A 21,364-nucleotide genomic window follows, 5' to 3' on the forward strand; every position below is an offset into this window, starting at 1 on the left:
ACAACATTAAACAGGGTAGTCAAGTTCTCTGAGAAAGTGACCTTTGAGCTAGAATTTAGAATGAGGGAGAAAACTGTGAGCAGTTGAGTCAGAGGGAGAAGAAAGTACAAAGACCTTGAGGCAGCCTGGAAAGCAGGCCCAGGCAGTCACACAGACTGAGTGTCTAGGAGGGGTTCCAGGAGGAGGGAGATCAGAGATTGGGCAGAACCTGCTAGACCATTTTCCCTACTTTGGGTTTTACGCTTGGTGAAATTAAAGACTTGGAACAAAGGACATGCATCATCTGGCTTACACGTTTAAAAGATCACTCTATTTGGGGAAGAGATAATAGTAGGAAGTAGAAACTGGGAGACCAGTTAGGACATTATTGCATTAATTGAGGCCCAAGATTATGGTGGCTGGAACCAGGGTGGCAACAGTGGAAATGTAAGTAGTCATATTTTGACATATTTTGAAGACAGATAGCTCTGGCGCAGAGCTATTGGTGATGGACTGTATATGAGGCATGAGAAAAGGAACAGTCAGGGATGACACAAAGGTTTTTGGCTTGAAGTCGCCACTGACTGAGAAGAAAGGGAGCTGGCTGGCTGGGAGTGGGGCCGGGTTCAGTGTGCGACATGTCAAGTTTGAGATGTTTACTGGGCATCCAGATGGAGTTGTTAAGCAAATAATTGGTACGTGAGCTTGAGGGTCAAGAGAGACATACAAGCCAGAGAAATAACTTTGAGAACCATTCGCATATAGGTAGTATATAATAAAGCTTAAAGATAGGATGAGACCATCAGGGGAGTGAACGTAACTCAGAAAGAAGGGAGGTCCAGGGACCAGGTGTAAAGGCACTGCAATGTTTAGAAGTTAGGGAGGAAGAGGGAGGTCCAGTCCAAGATGATGGAGGAGCATCAGACAAAGACATAGGAGACATCCACGGAAAGGCAATGCCTTGGTGGCTAGGTTAAGGAAGTATTTAAAGGAGGAGAAGGGTGACTAACAGCGTCCAAGCATCCAATAATGCTCAGGGTCCACGTAAGATGATGACAACAATAGAGCTTTGTATTAAACAAAGTAAGGGTTATAGGAGACCTTGGCAAGGCCAGTTCTGGTGGGGGCTGAAACCCTTCTTATCAAGGGCTCAGGAGAGACAGGAGAAAGGAATAAACAGGAAAGCCAACTTGTCCAAGGCTCTTTTTTTGCCTTATCTGACTTTTAAACAGAAAGGGAATCCATGCATTCCTGACTCAACTGATACAAGTGCATACTGGAATCCAGTAATCTAAACATATATCTTATCTCAAAAGAATAGAACACAAAGCAGCTAGAAAATTCCACTCATGTATGAGAATTAGCTTCATTTTCCACAAATAAAAAGGACTACCATGAGAAACTAAACTAAGGATTCTGGTAGGGGAAGAACTATCTAAGTGGGTGGCCAGCCTTCCTCTAACTTTGTTATTTGAAGTCAAATTAGTCCCCTTTACTTATCAACAAGTCAAATTTCTCCCAATGTAAATTAGTGGTTGGAAACAATTAGCTCAGCCTGAAAAGCCATTTATCTCGGAGAACTTTAACCCCACAGACCAATTCACCTGTCTGATTGATCTAGGATCAGCACAGGTGATTCTCAGACCAGACCAGCCTACTGTTCAAGAATTGCAGAGAGATCTCAGAGATCTCAGGAAAGTTAATGAACAAGATGTGCGGGGGAATGGGGGGGAGACAGGCCTCTGAGCTCTAGACCTGCAATGCTGAGGGGAACACTATATAAATGACTGGCTCTAGCATATCGTCAGCAAATGGACACTTTGGATGTCCTTCAACCAAAGCCATCAGATCACGTGCTAAAGAGAAAAAAAATAGTAATAATTAAAAATTTTTTCTTCTTACAATATAAGGGTTTGCTAAATTACCATACTATCAGCCAGTGTGGTCCAGTATAACAGAGAGTTAATTTTCTAATAGGGTGCTATTAGCGTTTCAGAAAATCCAGGTTAGAACAATATTCAGAATTCATTAGTAGTAGTCATTACATGGAGGAATGATTTGACAATGAAAAGTTTCTACGGAATAGAGTCAAGTTATTATTACAACTGAGGGAAGTCAAGAGAGTTAAGAAGGCAAATAATTTTCATCACATTTATTGAATCAAATTGTATTCCTTTAATATGGTCTTCTAATTTATATATTCAATTTGTAGAATTGACTATTTAAATAACTAATAGAAACCTTAACATTGCAGAAAACCCTTTTTTGGTTCTGCTCTTTTTTGTTTTTGTTTGTTTATTTTGTTTTTGATGGGGACATCTTTCCCTTGCTCCCCAAACCAAAATGTAATCAGAATTTTTTTTTTTTTTTTTTGGCTGGGTACAGTATACTTTATTGATGGTACATGACAAGGTAGGGCTCCCCAAGCCCCTCTCCTTCTTCAGGGGGTCTGGGATGAAAATAGTGGAGGTTGGGAGATTCTCAGTGTTTTGGGGGACAAGTTGGGGCAGGGATTTCCCAGCAGCTGAGGGCCTCTCTCTTCCTCTTGCTCTGGCTGGGACTGGTGGTACAGGAGGCTCCTACTCCTTGGAGGCCATGTGGATCATAAGGTCCACCAGCCGGTTGCTGTAGCCAAATTCATTGTCATATCAGGAAATGAGCTTGACAAAGTGGTCATTGAGAGCAATGCCAGCCCCAGCATCGAAGGTAGAGGAGTGGGTGTCACTGTTGAAGTCACAGGAGACAACCTGGTCCTCAGTGTACCCCAGGATGCCCTTGAGGGGGCCCTCTGATGCCTTCTTGATGTCATCATATTTGGCAGCTTTCTCCAGGCAGCAGGTCAGATCCATGACAGACACATTTGGGGTGAGGACACGGAAGGCCATGCCAGTGAGCTTCCCATTCAGCTCAGGGTTGACCTTGCCTACAGCCTTGGCCGCAACAGTGGAAGCAGGGATGAAGTTCTGGGCAGCCCCTCGGCCTTCACGCCACAGCTTCCCAGAGGGGCTGTCCACAGTCTTCTGGGCAGCAGTGATGGCATGGACGGTGGTCATGAGTCCCTCCACAATGCCAAAGTTGTCATGGATGAGCCAAGCAGTTGGTGGTACAGGAGGCATTGCTGACAATCTTGAGGGAGTTGTCATACTTCTCATGGTTCACACCCATCACGAACATGGGGGCATTAGCAGAAGAAGTGGAGATGATGACCCTCTTAGCCCCACCCTTCAAGTGAGCCCCAGCCTTCTCCATGGTGGTAAAGACCCCAGTGGACTCCACAACATACTCGCACCAGCATCACCCCATTTGATGTTGGCGGGATCTCGCTCCTGGAAGAAGGAGATGGACTTCCCATTGATGACAAGCTTCCCATTCTCAGCCTTGACTGTGCCGTGGAATTTACTGTGGGTAGAATCATACTGGAACATGTAGACCATATAGTTGAGATCAATGAAAGGGTCATTGATGGCGACAATATCCACTTTACCAGAGTTAAAAGCAGCCCTGCTGACCAGGCGCCCAATACGGCCAAATCCTTCCACTCCGACCTTCACCATCGTGTCTCGGGCATGTGGCTGGCACTGCACCTGAAGATGCGGATGTCTGTCAAACTGGGAAGAGCAGAGAGCCGTAATCAGAAATTTTTAGTTACGGCACCTGGATGGCTCAGGCGTTCAACTTCCTCCTTCAGCTCAGGCCGTGATCCCAGGATTCTGGGATAGAGCCCCACGTCGGGCTCCCTGCTTATCAGGAAGCTTCCTTCTTCTCCCTCTTCCCACTCCCCCAGCTTGTGTTCCTGCTCTTGTTTCTCTCTCTGTCAAATAAATAAGACTAAAAACATTTTTTAGTCTTCTTAAACAGAAATCTTTGAACTTGAGCTATAAAACAGAAAAAAGGAACTAACTTTTCTTTCTCTCTGTTCATATACATCATCTAGTGGATTTATTTTATTATTCAATCAAAAACAAGAAAAGATTTATGTGATCTAATAACACAAATTATAGGAAGTGCGTAAAAATCATGCCTTATAAAAACATAGCAAGGAAAGTATTTTAAGAAAACAATCAGGGTTTGGCATATAAACATATCCTATCTGTACATTAAGTACACCTTTGAATGTTACCTGGATCTCCAGCTTTTGACATGATTATGAAAGTTAAAGAAGGCATCAAGAAACAATACTGTGGGAAGTAGTCAAAAGATTGTTACTCTGAAGTTAACTAAGCCTTCATTTTTTAACAACTTTTTTTTTAATCCAAGCTTGCAATATTCAGATGTATTTCACATTATATGAAGAGGATACAAGGGGTGCCTGGTTGGTTCAGCCCATTAAGTATCTGCTTCTACCTCAGGTCATAATCCCAGGGTCCTGGGATGGAGCCCCAAATCAGGCTTCCTGCTCAGCAGGGAGTCAGCTTCTCCCTCTCCCTCTGCTGTTCCCCCTGCTTGTGCTCTGCTCCCCCTGCTTGTGATCTCTCACTCTGTCAAATAAATAAATAAAATCTTAAAAAATAGAGTATACCAACATTCAATGTTTACATGTCTTACAGAAGGGCAACATGATATGTGTCTATGCACAGTCATTGCGGTATATATATGTACATACATTTATATGTGTGCATGCGTGTGTGGACCCTAAACGTCCATCAGTGGAGAGCTGAATTAAAAGAGTACTAGCTCTATACTATAGAATACTATGTAGCTTTTGGTCAGCTCTAAATGAGCTGATATGAAAAGTGCACCAAGGTGGTTCAGGAAATAAAGCAAAAATGCAGAAGAACATGTATATTACTCTTTTTGTAAATAAAAAGAAAAGTAATAGTGTTTAGTCTGGGACAGAGAACTGGGTGGTTTTAGGGCAGGAGTGAGAGAAGATGACTTTTAATTGTATACCTCTTATTGAGCTTGATAATAGACATAGTTTCCTTATTCAAGAGGAAAAAACATTTCTTTCAAAGAGTGATCTTTGAAGAGTCAAAATATAAGACTCCGGAAAGATAAATTCCCAGAAATAAACTGGGAGGTCATAAAGGCTCTATATAATATTAATTTTGAGAAATATTGCCAAATTGCTCCCCATAGTGAGTGAATTAATTTATACTCCCACCAGCAATGTCCAAGTGCCTATTATCCTAGACTCCTGGTTAACACAATGTATCCTCACCATTTTTGAAGTTTGCCAACATGGAAAATGGCTCCTCGCAGTTGTCATTTGTCTTGGTATGGGAACGGATCATTGACCTCGCACTTGGACAATGACCTGAAGGAGGAAGGAGCCGGGTCAGGGAGCCTAGAGGGAGCTGTGGCCCTAAGCCATAACAGGGCTGGCAGGGGTGTGGCGGCGGAGATGGCGAGATGGGGCAGGCGCACAGCGACCTGTGCAGGTAGAAGTGACAGGATTTGGCCACGCACAGAATGTGGAGAAGGAGAGAGAGAAGTATCCAGAGTGATCCTCTGGGTTTTGCAATGACGTGGAAGGAGGGATCTGAGAAGTGACAGAAGAGATAAGGGGAAGCCCAGGAACTCATGTGAAGAAGGAACAGGTGCCAGGGTTGAGCAGCCTCAACATGCATGCCTGCAGAATGGCAGAGGCATTTGGATGTACAAGCCTGAGGCTCGGAGGGCAGGTCTAGGCTGGAGAGGACAGTCCTTACATGTATGAGGTTTTACTCCATAAAGTGGGGCAAGGCTTTAGGTGATCATTCACACTGAATCTCCATGTGACACTGCTCGACTGAAACACAAATACTGTAACAATGCGACTTCCTTAAGACTTGATTCAAGGACTTCCATAAATGTAGGTGGGGTTAAGAATGCTAAGGAGGCATCTTCTGGGAAAAAGAATATACACGCTTATTAAAAATAAACCATATCTCCATTTCCATGTTTTTCAATTGTTTTAAAAAACAAAGCATTTTTTTTCTTTTAAGGAACAGACTTGTAACACATTTGGAAAACGCTAACAAGCATAAACAAAAACTACAATCCCACGACTCAGAGATAATTACTGTTAACATTTTGGTTTTCCCTCTCTGCCATACATGAGTTGTATCATAGATTTAGTTATACATATAATTCTAGGCATAGACTTTAATTTAAACATAATAATGTGAATATTTATGTGCTGGCATCCTTTAAAATGTTATTTTATTTCAAAGTTATTTTTATAATTTATATATATTTTAAAATTAAAAATATATTTTAAACTGTAACCTAACAGTCCCCCATACAAAGGGAACTTTCATTACTTAACTACTATCACTGTGTATAATAATTGAAAGGTTTTTTCTGGATTGCACAAGAAAGACGTGCTTTTTATTTTCAGGAAATGAAATCATTCATCAGGAAAGGACATCTTTCCTGATATCCTTTTCATTTTCATTTCTTTGTTCTGTAATGAGGTTTCCCACTTCCACATGCTTATTGGGTATATGTATTAATGTTATTTTTTTCACTTTATTAATAGTTTTTGAAATCAGTGATTAAAGCTAAAGGAAAATATCCGCTCAGTAATAGCTTGTTTGCAGGTTTCACATGGGTCATCATTACATTTGCCATTTAGTCACTTTCATTAACCACTTACTCTAACTTTGAACTTGAAGTGCTCTGATGAGTATCACCAAAATACCAAAAAGCATATTCCTATTTGTAGCAAATCAGTTCATGGGGCAATGAAGCCCTATTAATCTAAGTTAACTTTTATTCTCTTATCAAAACCATCTCATGGCTATTCCTCTCAGTCACAATAAATTAGCCTATTCTCATTATCTCAATCTAATTAAGACAGCTTTATTTCCTGATCTTTTCAGCCCCATTCTAATATCTTTGAGCAGAAATATAAAAAGGGATGACCTCAAATGTATGAGGCTGTGGTTGAAGCCCTGTTTATGGACCAAAGGACTGGAAACAACTTAAATGTCCATCACAGGAGACTGTCACATCCATAGGACAGAATATAATGTGGCCGTTACAAGGAATGGAGGAAATTAGGAGGAACAAAGCTATAATCTATCAGGTTAAAAAAAGCAAGGTTTAGAATAATGTGACTTGTGCTTGCTTTGGCAGCACATATATGAAACAGAATAATATGGCTTGAGTGAAAAATGGAGGCCCTGTGAGTTACACCAGTGTTGGCATTTTTTTTTTAAAGTAATTATATATAAATTTTTGCCTGTGCATAGAGCATAGAAGAATTTACAAGAAAGCATTGACCTTCTGGAGGGTAACTGGGGTCTGGAAGTTGAGATAGGAAGCTGACTTAATTTTCATTTAATTTTCTGTTATACTATTTGATGTCCACATGCCTTATCTTTTTAAAAATTAAAAAACAAACACAGAAATGGAATTATTCATCTCAACCTATGGCAACCACACCTTCTACCTCTTCTTTCCCCCACCTGCATGGGAGAGATCTGCACAGCTTTCTCTGAGCCTCAGACTTGCACCCTCAACCCCAATTACATGGCCTGAGTCAGCCTCCACTTTCCTGAATTAATTCTTCACTAATTATTGCTAATGCCTTTCAGAAACATTATGAGCCTCATGGGAAAGCTTCTGCCTGAACTCTGCACTGCTGATAATCTTAATCTATTCTGTCCACTAACAAATTATATCTTTCTGACTTTTGTTTATCACTCTTGCTTCCTAGTCTTTCCTCTCTGTCATCTCGAGTTTTCCTCACTCATGGAAAACTGCACAGAAGGATCTAAGTCGCTCATGGGACTTTGTGCACAAAGTAGTAATTTACATTTTCAGTATTAACCACCAATCTTGGTTCTGTTGGGTTCAATGACATGGTTTTAATTTTTCTATTTCTTTTAAATCCAGAAGATAAAAATTTGGGGGGAGGGGTGGTGGTATTTCTCTCTGACCAACAGGAGAGAATGTAGCAAATGATTAAGCCAAAGACCTTTCTTAAAGTGTTTTCCAATACACTTATGGGATCAGTCATAATATTTATATATACTCTAGCACTTTGAAATCTCAAGCTGTTTTAACCAGCTGTCATTTTGGTGTCAAACTACGGTCATTTTAATGTGAAACAAAGGTCAACAGAGGGTTTGTCTTATTCTTTTCCTATTAGTGAAATACTTTATAGTTATTGAACTCTGTTTAAACCTCCAAAGCAAGTCCCTATTCCATATCCCTGTTATCTAGGTCACATGGGATTTTATGATTATTCACAAATAAAATATATAGAAATGAAGAAAAGTAACAGTGTCAAATTAATATTTAAAGTATTATCAACAACCCAAAACATAGATAATCAGTGTGGTCTATACAAGTTTGGCACTGATAAGAAACACTTATATCTAAGACTGATATCCAATACATATATAATGTAAATTCAACTTAAAATAAGATGGCAGAGTTGTTTTTTCATTTCTCATTCCAGAAACTACACTGTAAAGATCATTCCAAAATTTTGCTCAACTGATGGCCTTTAAAAATAGACAATTTATTTCTAAGGCTTATTCTCTCGATTTATTGTTTAACCCAAAAATAATATTTACCTTTGGCAAATATCTATTTCTGGAACTTTTTACTCTAACCTTAAATTTATTTATTTATTTATTTTGCTTATGTGCATCAGGAAAATGAATTGTATGGAACTACTTTATTATAAGAGTTAGCCAACATAATGAAGATTAAGTGCTTAGACTTATACATTGTAGTGACAAATGAAGAAAAGTATTTAAGGTATCCAATGAGTTCCCTAAAGGTGAAGTTTAGCCCTTCTGATTGATACAGTCTCCCAATTCATGTTTTTGCTGCCAATTTTACCTAGTTCATTCATCCATTTCTTGTGCTTAAATGTACTGAGCATCTACTAGGAGCCAGGTACCACTCAGTGCTGCCACGTTGGTTTGAATAGTAACAACAGCCCATAATAGAAGTAATAGTGTAGGTAGTAATAGTGCTATGGGGTGGGGGGTATAAAACATGGAAAAGGTGATGGGGAGTGTGGTAGAAGTGGCTGGCTGTTCATATATCCTGGAAAAAGCCATTCAGATAAAGAGCACTCCATCCAGATAGAGGGAACAGCAAGGACAAAGTCCATGATGTAGAAGCATGCTTGGTGTGGAGTGGTTGGAGTGGAATAAGAGGTGTGTGGTGGGACATAGGTCACAGGGATATGCAGGGGACAGGTGGGACAGATCATGGGTGCCACGTGGGCCATTGTAAAGACTTTGGCTTTTACTTTGAGTAGGGGAGCCTTTGGAAAGTTCCAAGGAGAAAAGCAGCATGACCCGATTAAAGTAGGTTTGACAGAATTACTCCAGCTGCTGTTTTGATCACTGTGAACAGGTGAGTGTATGTGTGTGTCTGTGTGTGCACACATCTGTGCTGGGGGCTGTGGCAGGCAGTGGAGGAAGCAGTGAGTGCTGTTAGGGATCTATTGTAAAAATCCAGGCAAGAGAAGCTGATGGATGGATGGCGTGGAATGAGAAATGGTTAGATCCTACATACACTTAGAAGATAGAGTCAAAGCAGTTGGCTCTAGATCAGATATGGCTGATGGAAAATAGGGAGTCGGGGCTGACTCCATGGGTTTCTGGTGTAAGCAACTAGGAAAATGGAATTGCCAACTGAGGGGAGAAGACTGGAAGAGGCGCAAGTCTGGGGAGTGGGTCATATTCAGGAGCCTGTTTTGTTTCTTTTGGAGAGAGAGAGAGTACACGAGCATGGCACACCGTGGTTGGGAGGGGGCGGTGAGAGGGAGGGCAGGAGAGAGGGAATCTTAAGCAGACTCCATGTCCATCACAGAGCCCCTTGCTGGGCTCGATCACACAACCCTGAGATCATGACCTGAGCCAAAATCAAGAGTTGGATGCTTAACCACTAAGACCCAGGTGCTCCAGGAGCCTGGGTTCTAATACGGTAGGTCGAAGGTGCTAATGAGATATCCAAGAGGAAATGTTGAATAGGCAGTTGAATATATGAGTACAGTAGCTGAAAAAGGAGGTTGTGGCTGGAAATACATCTTTCAACAATATTTTAAATTGTGAGATAAAAGATCACTTCCAGTATGGGCTTTTAAAAGTTTTTGTGGCATAAACCCCTTTGAAAGTCTGTTAAAAACTTGAGGCTCCTTCTCTGAGTGATATTTTAAATGCATAAAATAAAATATCTTTGTAATATTTTGGTATATATAATTGGTATAAAGAAAAGCAATTATAATGAAACTTAGAATCACAATATTTTGAAAGTTATACTATGGCAACATATTTTTTATTAATATACTACCCAATAAGAACTAACAGTAAGCATAATAACTGCAGTACTTTAAAGAAGTCATGTGCATAAATATTTCAAGACATCTGTAACAACTGTAATGAGATGAAAATATCTAATTTTTTACTAGAGATAAAGTCATAGATATGGCGGATATTATTGTTCATAATTGCAGGAAATGCAAAGTTTCATTTAGAGGTTAGTGAAAATAAAGAAGAAATGTTTCCCTTTCAAGGTCACTGACACCAGGTCTATGGTGGACTCCAGGTTAAGAATCTCTGTGTGGGGGAAAATACAGCCAGAGAAGTGGGGGACCAAGGAGGATAACCTGGGACTCTCCAACATGAAGTGGCACAAAGAAAAGGAGAGAACTGATAAAGAAAATGGGGAAAAGAAAACCGAGTGGAAGAAGGACCCAGTGATCAACGTCATGATCCTAGGGTCCTGGGATGGAGTCCTGCATCCAGCTCCCTGCTCAGTGGGTAGACTGCTTCTCCCTCTGCCCCTCCCCCCAGCTTTGCTCGTACTTTGCTCATACTCCCTCTCGCTATCTCTTTCTCTCTCTCAAATAAGTAAATTAAAAAAAAAAAAAAAAGTGCAGCTGATGGTTGAGTAAGATGAGAGATGAGGACTCAGGACCTTGAGAAGAGCAGTTCCTGTTCAGGGGTGGGGACAAAAGCCTGACTACTGGGAATTCAGGCGTGAATGAGAAGGTGTGTTCAACAACTGGGCTAAAATAGTTTTGCCATAACATGAATTTTTTAAACTTTGAACTTGTAAGCAAAGGAAGGGGTCAAGGGAGGACTTTTGTTATTGTTGTGTTTATGATGGGAGATATTACAGGCGTTTACGGGCTGTGGACGAATCCAGGAGATAGGGAGAATTGATAACACAAGAGAAAAAGTGACAATTCCCAACTTATTGTCCTTGAACAGTGAGAGGTGACGGTGAGAGGGATGGAATCCAGTGCCCAGGTGCAAGGGCTGTCCTCAGAGGGAGCCTGAATCCTTCATGCTTAAGTTAAAAGGAGGGAAAGCAATTAGTTCTATGGGTCTTGATAGAATCAAGTTTGAAGAAATGATGGCGGAAGAATGTGGAAATGCTTTTGTCGCCTCCATTTCCTCAGTGAAATACCAAATGGAACCAGTGAGTGAAGAGGGGTATGGAGAGAAGGGGAAAAATAATGATCCAGTCCTGCAGGTGGGTGAACAGGCCAGAGAAACAGTCAGACATGTTGCGCCAACGGGGTGGTGGTCATGAATTAAAGTAAAGCCGGTTGGGGTCTGGCTGCTCAGGTGTGGGCATGGCTGGCAGACAATTTAGTCTCAACCAGAGTTAATACCAATACATTCATCACAAAAAGGTCCTGAACAAAAGATGAGGAGACACACCTGCTTCAATGTACTTTTATGTCTGTAGTTGTTTTAATTAAAAGCAATTCAAACACTGTAAACTCACTGGTATAGTGCGAGCCCTGAAGGTCATGTGCTTGGAACTGGGGCCCAGGTCAGGGGAAACTGTGCATCTAGGGCTCCTGGGGCTGACACTTCCAAGGGTGGGTATGACCTGAGAAGTTTCATTTCTAATGCAGGGATGCCTGGGCCCGAAGGCCTGGTGCCCACCCAGTACCCTACAGGAGACAATGTATTCTAGCAGGAACAAACACCATACCGTATCCATTTACATGATGGTGAAAATGCCCAGACAATTACTTAAGTCTCAATAACCCTATTTTTATTAACAGATTAAATCAGTATGAAAACTAAAACGACACTGTATAAACCAAGGACCTTGTTCCTGTTTAAATATCCTTAATCGTATTCTTGCATTTGGCAAACAGCCTCCAAGTATGTGCTCCCTTTCAATATCTATTCTTTTATTTACATGTCTGTTTCCATGTTGTTTTAGAATTCCAGCTCCTTGATAAGGAGTTATGTTTGCATTACATTTAGGCACACCCAGTGTTTCCTAGAGCATTCTTCATCTAGAGGACATTAATCACTAGTATTTCCAATATTATAAAAGGTAAATTGAATTTCTAAATGAAATACCTTCCTCGCAGTCACTGAGTTATATTTTGTTAATTAACAGTTCTAATACACTCATAAAATAGCTACTTTATCCACCAGGGCAAGTACTAAGCCACATTTGCCATTGGGACAATGAAAGGAAGAGTTTGTAATATATATTCAAATACAGGCTTTAATTAGTAGTTGAAATAATGCAGATACTTCTATCACACGATACCTATCTAGAGTCACAAATGAAGGATGGAAAGGTTGGCCATTAAACTGGGAAGGAAGAAGGTACTGTTTAAGTACACCAGGAAAACAAAAGCCAATACAAATGTAAGTTTTAGATGTATACACACATATAAGTTACTATATGGCAAGGACAAAAATGAACTATTCGACTTTATCAAGATCAAATGCTTTGGTGCAGCAAAGGAAACAGTCAACAAAACCAAAAGACAACCGACAGAATGGGAGAAGATATTTGCAAATGAGATATCAGATAAAGGGTTAGTATCTGAAAATCTATAAATAACTTATAAACTCAATACCCAAAGAATATATAATCCAATCAAGAAATGGGCAGAGAACATGAACAGACGTTTCTGCAAAGAAGACATCCAGATGGCCAACAGACACATGAAAAAGTTCTCAACATCACTCGGCATCAGGGAAATACAAATGAAAACCACAGTGAGATATCACCTCACCCCAGTCAGAATGGCTAAAATTAACAAGTCAGGAAACAAGAGATGTTGGAGAGGATGTGATAAAGGGGAACCCTCCTACACTGTTGGTGGGAATGAAGCCTGGTGAAGCCACTCTGGAAAACAAAATGGAGGTTCCTCAAAAAGTTGAAAATGGAGCTACCCTATGACCCAGCAATTGTACTACTTTACCTTATTTTAGTATTTATTTACCCTAAAGATACAAATGTAGAGATCTGAAGGGGCACGTGCACCCAAATGTTTATAGGAGCAATGTCCACAATAGCCAAACTATGGAAAGAGCCTAGATGACCAGATGTGATATATATATAGAAGATGTGGTGTATATATATATCTATATATCTATAGATATACACACACAATGTATATACACACACAATTGAATGCTATGCAGCCATCAAAACCCCCAAAATCTTACCACTTGCAACAATGTGGATGGAACTGGAGGGTATTATGCTAAGTAAAATAAGCCAATCAGAGAAAGACAATTATCATATAGTCTCATGACTATATGAGGAATTTGAGAAACAAGGCAGAGGATCATAGGGGAAGGGAGAAAAAAATGAAACAAGATGAAGGCAGAGAAGGAGACAAACCATAAGAGACTCTTATTCTCAGGCAACAAACTGAGGGTTGCTGGGAGAAAGGGGGTGGTAGGGATGGGGTGGCTGGGTGAGTTTATGTACTATGTACTATGGTGAGTGCTGTGAATTGTGCAAGACTGACAAATCACAGTCCTGTACCCCTGAAACAAATAATACACTATAAGTTAATGAAAAAAAATTTAAATTAAAAAAAAAGATATTATATGTTGTCATGTGCATCCAAAATGAAAAACTAAAGAGATTGGAAAAGTCCTGACCAAAGGCCACAAAATTTCAACATGAAGCTGACTGTTAAAGGGCACTTCGATATTTGCTAAATTAATTTAAAACATATATAGTTTTCATATACTCTCCTTCAGACTCTTTTGGTTGAAAGGTACTTTGGGGACAGGTGGAAAACAATTGCATCCTGAAGCCTCGTTGATGAGATTAATGTTGATTCTCTAAGGGGCAAGAAATCTTGGTTATGGACCAGGATATCCCAAAGACCAGGAGACGCGGGCTTAAGTATTTAGAGCTGCAGAGTCTTACTATCTACAGCTTAACATTTCAAGGGGTTCGAGATTAAAAAAAAAAAAAAAAAAGTGTGTGTGTTTGTGGAGAGAGAGATTGAGAAAGGAGACAGAAAATGTGTGAAGATCTTAATTACTGAATGTCCACGAATGCCATGAGGGTGTTTATTTTACTACTTCAGTTTCCCTACAGATTGGAAGATTTTCAGAATGATCAGTCTCCTACAACATTACGATGTACTCTATAGGAGACATACCTAAAATATGCAGGTAATGATTTATACAGAATGAATAAAAATTTTTTTCAAAGGAAAACAATATGAATTTCATAGAAACAGCTCAAGATAAAAGTGATTAAATGGTCCAATCATTTTATATGCATCGAGTGTACCATACAGTGATGCACAGCATTTCCACTGTCCTGGGGACACATACTGAGTAGCCTTTGCGCAGCCTCACCTTCCTCTAGTGGTGTGGCCTCTGAATCCATGATCTCGAATCTCAATTGAACCTTGGGTGCTGCTCAGAAGAAATCCATCACTGTCCTCCATCAGTCCCCAGTGTCTCCAGTTGTGCAAAAAGGGCATTTCCGACATTCACTACCCTCACATGTTCCTTTACTCTCTTAGCAGACGAGCTTATTTCCAACATCAAAGGAAAACAGAAATCTCAGTTGGGAAATCGCTCACCTATGTGCTGCCTAACTAGAAAATCTGCACCTGCTGGTAGATGCTGCCATTTGGCTGGTCTAACTGCCATTCCCAAGTCCCACGTCCCTTGACTTCTCCCACCATGAGGATCAGAGAGCTTTCTCAGCGAACCACACGGTGCTGGCCAATCAGACCGAAGCAGAAGTCCACCTGACGACTTCTGGCAACATCTCCTGATTTAAGGACAAAGCGTAGCCCACACCGCCTCCTCCTCCTTTTCCTGCCTTGATCAGGACATGAGGGGAAAAGACCAAGATAGCTGCGGTGATGTCAACCCCTGAGTGCTGACATCATTGATAGACAGAGGCCATGCCAGCATTGTTTACCTTAAATTTATCATGGGAGAAAAAAAGAAACCTCTGCTTGGGTGAGGCACTACTAGTGGCCAGGTTTCTGTCATTCAAATTGAAAGCATTCCTAACTGACAAGGAGCTCATTTTTCTGCCGTCCCCCCATCTTGTTCCTTCTTCCTAGAGGTCTCTGTGGACAGCATTCCCCCTCAATACCTTCAACCTTTCTCTCTCCACAAATTGTTCCACATCACTGGTGTTTAACACACTCAAGTCTATCCCATATTAAATACTAAAATGAAACTGCCCCCCACTCTCCCCTCTTCCCCTAGCAACTGCTTTATCTTAGCCTTCCTTTCACTCAACATTCTTCTTACAAGAGCTGTCTATACTCACTATCTCCCACTTCTTTCAGTCATTCCTCAACTGGCCCCATCTGGATTCCCCCTGCTGCTTGACATTAAGTATTTGTGTCAAGGTCACCAACAACATCCTCACTGCAAACTCCAATGGGAATTTTTTCGGTTTTTATCTTATTTGACCCCCTTGTAACATTTGACACCATGACCATTCAATCCTTTCGGAAATACTTTCTTTCCTTGAATTTTTAAGTGTTCTGTCCTGGTTTTTCTTGCCTGTCTGGCAAATCCCTGTAGGCCTTTTTTTTTTTTTGACAGAGAGAGATCACAGTAGGAGAGAGGAAGGGAAGAGATCACAGAGAGAGAGGAAGGGAAGCAGGCCCCCTGCTGAGCAGAGAGCCCGATGTGGGACTCGATCCCAGGACCCTGAGATCATGACCTGAGCCGAAGGCAGCGGCTTAACCCACTGAGCCACCCAGGCAGCCCCCCCACCCCCGTAGGCCTATTTTAAAGGATCCTCCTTTGTAAATCTCCTGCATGTTGATATGAAATGAGCAGAGATGGCTGCCTCCTCAGTCCTTCTCTCCACGACAGCACGGTTGTCTTGAAAAGTCCCACAGACTCCCCTGAACCTGTTTCTTGCCCCACAGTCCTCTTCTGTAAGTGGCAACACCATCCAACCAAGGTCCAAGCTGGAAGGATCCTTCCTGTTCCTCTCTCCCTTATTGCTCAAATCCAGCTAATCATTAAGCCTGGAAATTCCGTCCCCTAAAGGTCCATGATGGGCCCATTCTGCTTAGTCCTGCTAATCTTATCCCAGGTTGGGCCTCTCCTGGCATCTGTTTCCAAACACCTCTCCCCCTGCTAACCTGTTCTCTGTGCTGCAGCTCAAGGGAACTTCTTTTAGTTGCTCCCAAACTGCCAACCTCTCTTTTACCTTTGGGATTTCCTGCGTGCTATCTCCTCTGGCCAGAATTTTTTCCCCCAAGGCTAAGTATTGCTACTCGGAGTCTTTGGATTCTGTTGAAGAGGCCACTGTCTTGATATGCAGAGACTAGGCTGGGTGCTCCTGCTGTGTTTCCACAATATTCTACACCCCTTGCCATCACTGCATTTTCTTTTGTTCCAGGAGGACACATTAGATCTCTAGTGACACGTCTCCCCAAACACATTGCTCAATTAGATTGTAATGCCAGGATTTTCATTTTATCTACACCAAGACAACAATTCCTTTTCAAACAGCATTGGCATTCATCAAAAACTGTGGGTTAAATCCCTGGAATATTAAACATCCCCATTTAGTCTGAAGGGCCGTTTACCCTACAGTGAAAAAGGGACATAAATGCTGAAGCAATCATTTTGACAGTCACCGAAAATATTATTGGGATGGATATATCCTACCTTTAAAAGCAAGGAGTGATCCTCTGTCATCCCTGAAGTATATAAATTGTTTACTGTCTATTGCAATAAAAATTCCAAGAAGGAAATAAACAGAGAATGTATGAACAACTAACTAAATCTATATGGATTGCCCATGATGAAGAGAGTGCCAAATACTTTCAACGGCTTGGACATAAGATCAAAATATAAAATCTAATTAAACAAAATATAATCGATTCAGTTAATTTCATCATCAGAGAAGCAGAGGCCAACAAGACCAAAACAATTTAAAAATAAGACCCTTATGCAACAGTATTACAAATAAATTCAGAATTAACAATGTGACATTATTAAAACATCCGGATTATTGCCAGGATTTACTGCAATTAGTTTTCTCTACTTAATATGCATGTGCTTCAGATTATAAAACCAAGAGGTTCATTTGTAAGATGAAGCAAAACATAGACTAACAAACTTTTCACACTTTTCCAACAATCTAACTGCCAACGGAATATAACTTAATATACAAAATTCAGTCCAGATAACTTTTAGAGTGACCTGCCAATTCCTTGATTCTAAGGAGAAAATAATTTTTTTTCTGTTACACAAGCTATGTTCAGATAATATATAAGACCAAACAACCATACCATCATATTTATTGCTGAAAGCAAAATGTAGGGGCGCCTGGGTGGCTCAATTATTAAGCATATGCCTTTGGCTCAGGTCATGATCCCAGGGTCCTGGAATCAAGCCCCGCACCGGGCTTCCTGATCAGCAGGGAGCCTACTTCTCCCTCTCACACTGCCCCCTGCTTGTATTCCCTCTCTCACTGTCTGTCTCTCTGTCAAATAAAAACAAAATATATTTCAGTACAATAATGTAACCTTCCAAGAGAAAAGGCTGTCTATATGTATACCAACATAGACAACACCAAAGAAAAAAAGATAAAGGCTAAAAGTTCAAGAAAAAAATACAAATTTTCTCTTTTATCTATGATGTTTTGATCATTAAGATTATTTGATCTTAAAATACAAATACCAATTGCACTTGGCTGGCAAAAACTGTTATCAACATAACCCTTCTATATATATATATATATATATATATAACGCTTCAAGTTCCACATTCATCTGCTTAAGGATTTAAGATCTTTCCCTAAAATCACTATACTATTTGCAGCTAGGACTTCATGTGCCTCTATATACTTTGATCTCTATTATTAAATTTTAAGCTCCCTGAGCGCAGGCTCTGAGTCTTATGTAGGATTGATGTGTTAAACCCCACACAAAATCCCTTTCAAATTAAACAGTCAAAAATATGTATCTGCATTGTCATCTCAGTAAACCGCAACATGTGGGACGATCAGGCTAATGGTGACTCACACCACTGGACCCTTCATCATTTAGGGAAAAATGGTTTCCTTAGACCCAATTAAACTGTCGGAATAGACATTTACACACTAATGCTACACACATTTTAGGGGACACTCAAACGTCAGTCCATCCTTAAGATGTGCTCATGGATGTGGTGACCCACACGCGATGCAGGTGGAGGGTTGGGGGGTGGGTTGTGCAGGCAGAGCCTCCTCGGTGGGCTGGTGGCCAGCCGAGCCACCTGGGTCCCTGCCTGGCAGGGACAGAACCTTTGCAAAATTATGGAGATTCACAAAATAAATGAAGTTTATTTCATCTGAAATATCTGAAAGGAAAACCAATGAATAAATCCCACATCTCATATCGTGGTCCCCTAGCTCTTCGAATCCCCACGGGTCACCCTGGGCGCCTGCCTCCCAGCAACTCTCTGCGGCCCATACCTGCATGACATCCCTTTTCTGGTCAGACTCCACTCCTCTGGCCACAGGAGTTGGCACAGGAACCCAGCTTGGCTCATCCAAAGGGCCTTCTGGATCTTAGAAGAAACCAATTCTGGGAGAAAGGAGCCCTTTTCCTTTATGATCTCAGAATATTTTGGCTCCAAGCCTTTGAGCTGTCAAGCACTTCTTCTCCAGCTTCCCAAAGAAAGCAGTCTTCCTAGTCAACACACGAAAGCAGAGGGAAGAAAGTGAGAGGCCAGGTGAGCCCACACCCCTAAACCTTGTGGCACCTTAACTCTTCTCAAGATTAGATTTTAAGATCCCGTAAATTCCCTTGACTTACTTTCATTAGCTCTTGTAAGGCTTCCATCACTAGAAGCCAGAGTTCTAACTAGAGCAGACACAGATTTGTATTACTATAAGGATTCTTGGAATTTATGGAGTTCAAAATCCTCACATTAAGTATTAGGAAGATGAATTAGTTAGAGAGGTTAAGTACCTTGCCTGATTACAACGAATTTGTAAGGACTTTGGAAACTGTGGCCCTCTCCAGGTTGGATCACTCACTCACTCACACACCAACGTTCCCCAGTACCGCATTCAGGGTGCAGGGAGGTGGCCCAAGTTCTTGGCAAGCAGAGGCATCAAGCCAGGATTTGGATAAGAAATGAGCATGCTCAGGGTTTGTCTCTTTGGGGGAGCATGGTGGTATGGCCAAGCAATTCCTCTGACACAACAAAGGTAAACTCTCTGGTATATAGTATCCTGCCTGCCTGGTACAATCCTGGCTCCCTAGAACCACTGTTTTTTTTTTTTTTTTAATTGAGGTACAGTTGACATATCATATTAAATTAGTTTCAAGCGTACAACAGTGATTCAACAATTCCATACATTATGAAATACTCACCACGATCAGCGAATTTGAATATTATTGACTATATTCCTTCCCTATGCTGTACTTTTCATCCCTGTAACTTCCATATTTTATAACTGGTAAATTTGTACCTCTTAATCTCCTTTGCCCATGTCACTCATCCCTCCCTTCCCCTTTGGCAACTACCCATTTGTTCTCTATATTTATAAGTTTGTTTCTCTCTTTTGTTGTTGTTTATTTGGTCATTTGTTTGTTTAAGATTCCACATATAAGTGAAGTCATATGGTAGATGTCGTGGCCTGGCCCATTTCACTTAGCATAATACCATCTAGCCCCACCATGTTTTCACGGATGGCAAGATTCCATTCTTTTTTAAGGCTGAGTAATAGTCTATTGTGTATATTTACTGCCTCTTTTTCAAATATTCATCAATCACTTGGAACCATTGTCTTTTGATTGATTGTTCTGTTTTCTTTGTCTGTTTCTGACCGAGTGAGATCCAAAACTAGTTCTATGGCTCTCCCAAGATTCTGGGAGCTACTAAGATCCTTCAATAAATCTCTTTCTGCTCCAATGAGCTAGAATTCTGTTTGAAACCAAGAACCTTGACCTAAACAAAATTTGGTACTTGGACTGTAATCTCGCATGTGGAACCGGATTGCTGAAGATGGACTTTGAGCTGAGAAGGCACAGATACTGAAAGCAGAAAGCCGGGAACTCTTCATATGTGTGATATAAAATGTTGTCAAAATGTCCCATAGTGTACCTCGAAAAGTACACTACACTATGTGCTACTTTCCATTAGAGGAGTAAAAAAAAAAATTGACGTAGAAGGAAGACACTTAATAGCAGTCCCCAGTATTCCTAAACTCCTTCCCAAATTTAGTACCATTCTGACATGGTTTTTGGCTGCCCCAGAAACTACAAAAAAACCCAGTGTGTTAAACACAGGGGATTTTCTTTTCTCACACTTGAAGATTCAATAACACTGAAGAGAGAGTCAGTCCATGCAGTTTATACATTCAAACTCAGAACCCCAAATCATCAAACAGTTAAATGATGAGTAGAGGCTACGAAGAGAGGGGAGGAAGTCCCATACCATAGAAATAGCTCATTGAGATCACACGGTATTTCTCTCACCTCTATTGCTTCGAGGCTTAAACCATCCTCCCACCTCCTTTTTCTCCCCATCCCGTTCCCTTCCTGTCCCTTTCTCCCTCTGCCGCTCTTTAATAACCTATGACCCTATGGCTATTTGGGCAGGCAGTATTCATTATTCTCCTCGGAGAAGAGAAGAGCCTGGCTTTGGAAGGCTGTGTAAGGTTTTCAACATTAAAAATCATGTGGCAAGACTCAGTGTTAATCGGAAGTTGGAGCAGATCTAGGTTTCCCGAGGCCTGAAGTTATGGCAATTTGTGGAAACTTTGTTAAGAAGAATCATAAACATTAAAAATACAAAATCAGATAGGAAAGTGGGTGAGAAAAAAAATTGCAACCAATTATAAATTCTATGAAGTTGACAAATCCACAAATATCACAGAATCCAGCAAAACAGCATAACATTTTAATAAACTGCCTAGCAGCCTTGTCCAATATGCTACCTCTCTAGGCTGCATATTCTGCTCATCTATTCAAATGCAAATAATTCTTAAAATCTACTTTTCTATAGAGAAAGTAAGATTTTTCAGTCAGTTCTCAGCACAGTGGGTTGAAATGTATTCTTTGTCATGGACAGTTTTAAAAAAACGCTTTGAGCTTCACCACTCATTTATTGCATGTAAGCTTAAGTTGGGGAAGAAGTTTCTACCATTCATGAGCCCTAACATTTCAGGGCATTTCAATTTTCTTGTGCAAGTTAATCTTAAATAC

At 40.8% G+C, this 21,364-nt stretch overlaps 1 pseudogene; it reads right to left on the reverse strand.

Moving 5' to 3' along the window:
- Positions 1 to 1,938: 1,938 nt before the first annotated feature.
- The window catches only part of LOC132000948 (glyceraldehyde-3-phosphate dehydrogenase-like), a 65,055-nt pseudogene continuing 45,629 nt past the window's right edge, over positions 1,939 to 21,364 (reverse strand).

Source organism: Mustela nigripes, chromosome 1 (genome assembly GCF_022355385.1).
Source record: "Mustela nigripes isolate SB6536 chromosome 1, MUSNIG.SB6536, whole genome shotgun sequence".
In the NCBI taxonomy this organism is placed as follows: domain Eukaryota; kingdom Metazoa; phylum Chordata; class Mammalia; order Carnivora; family Mustelidae; genus Mustela; species Mustela nigripes.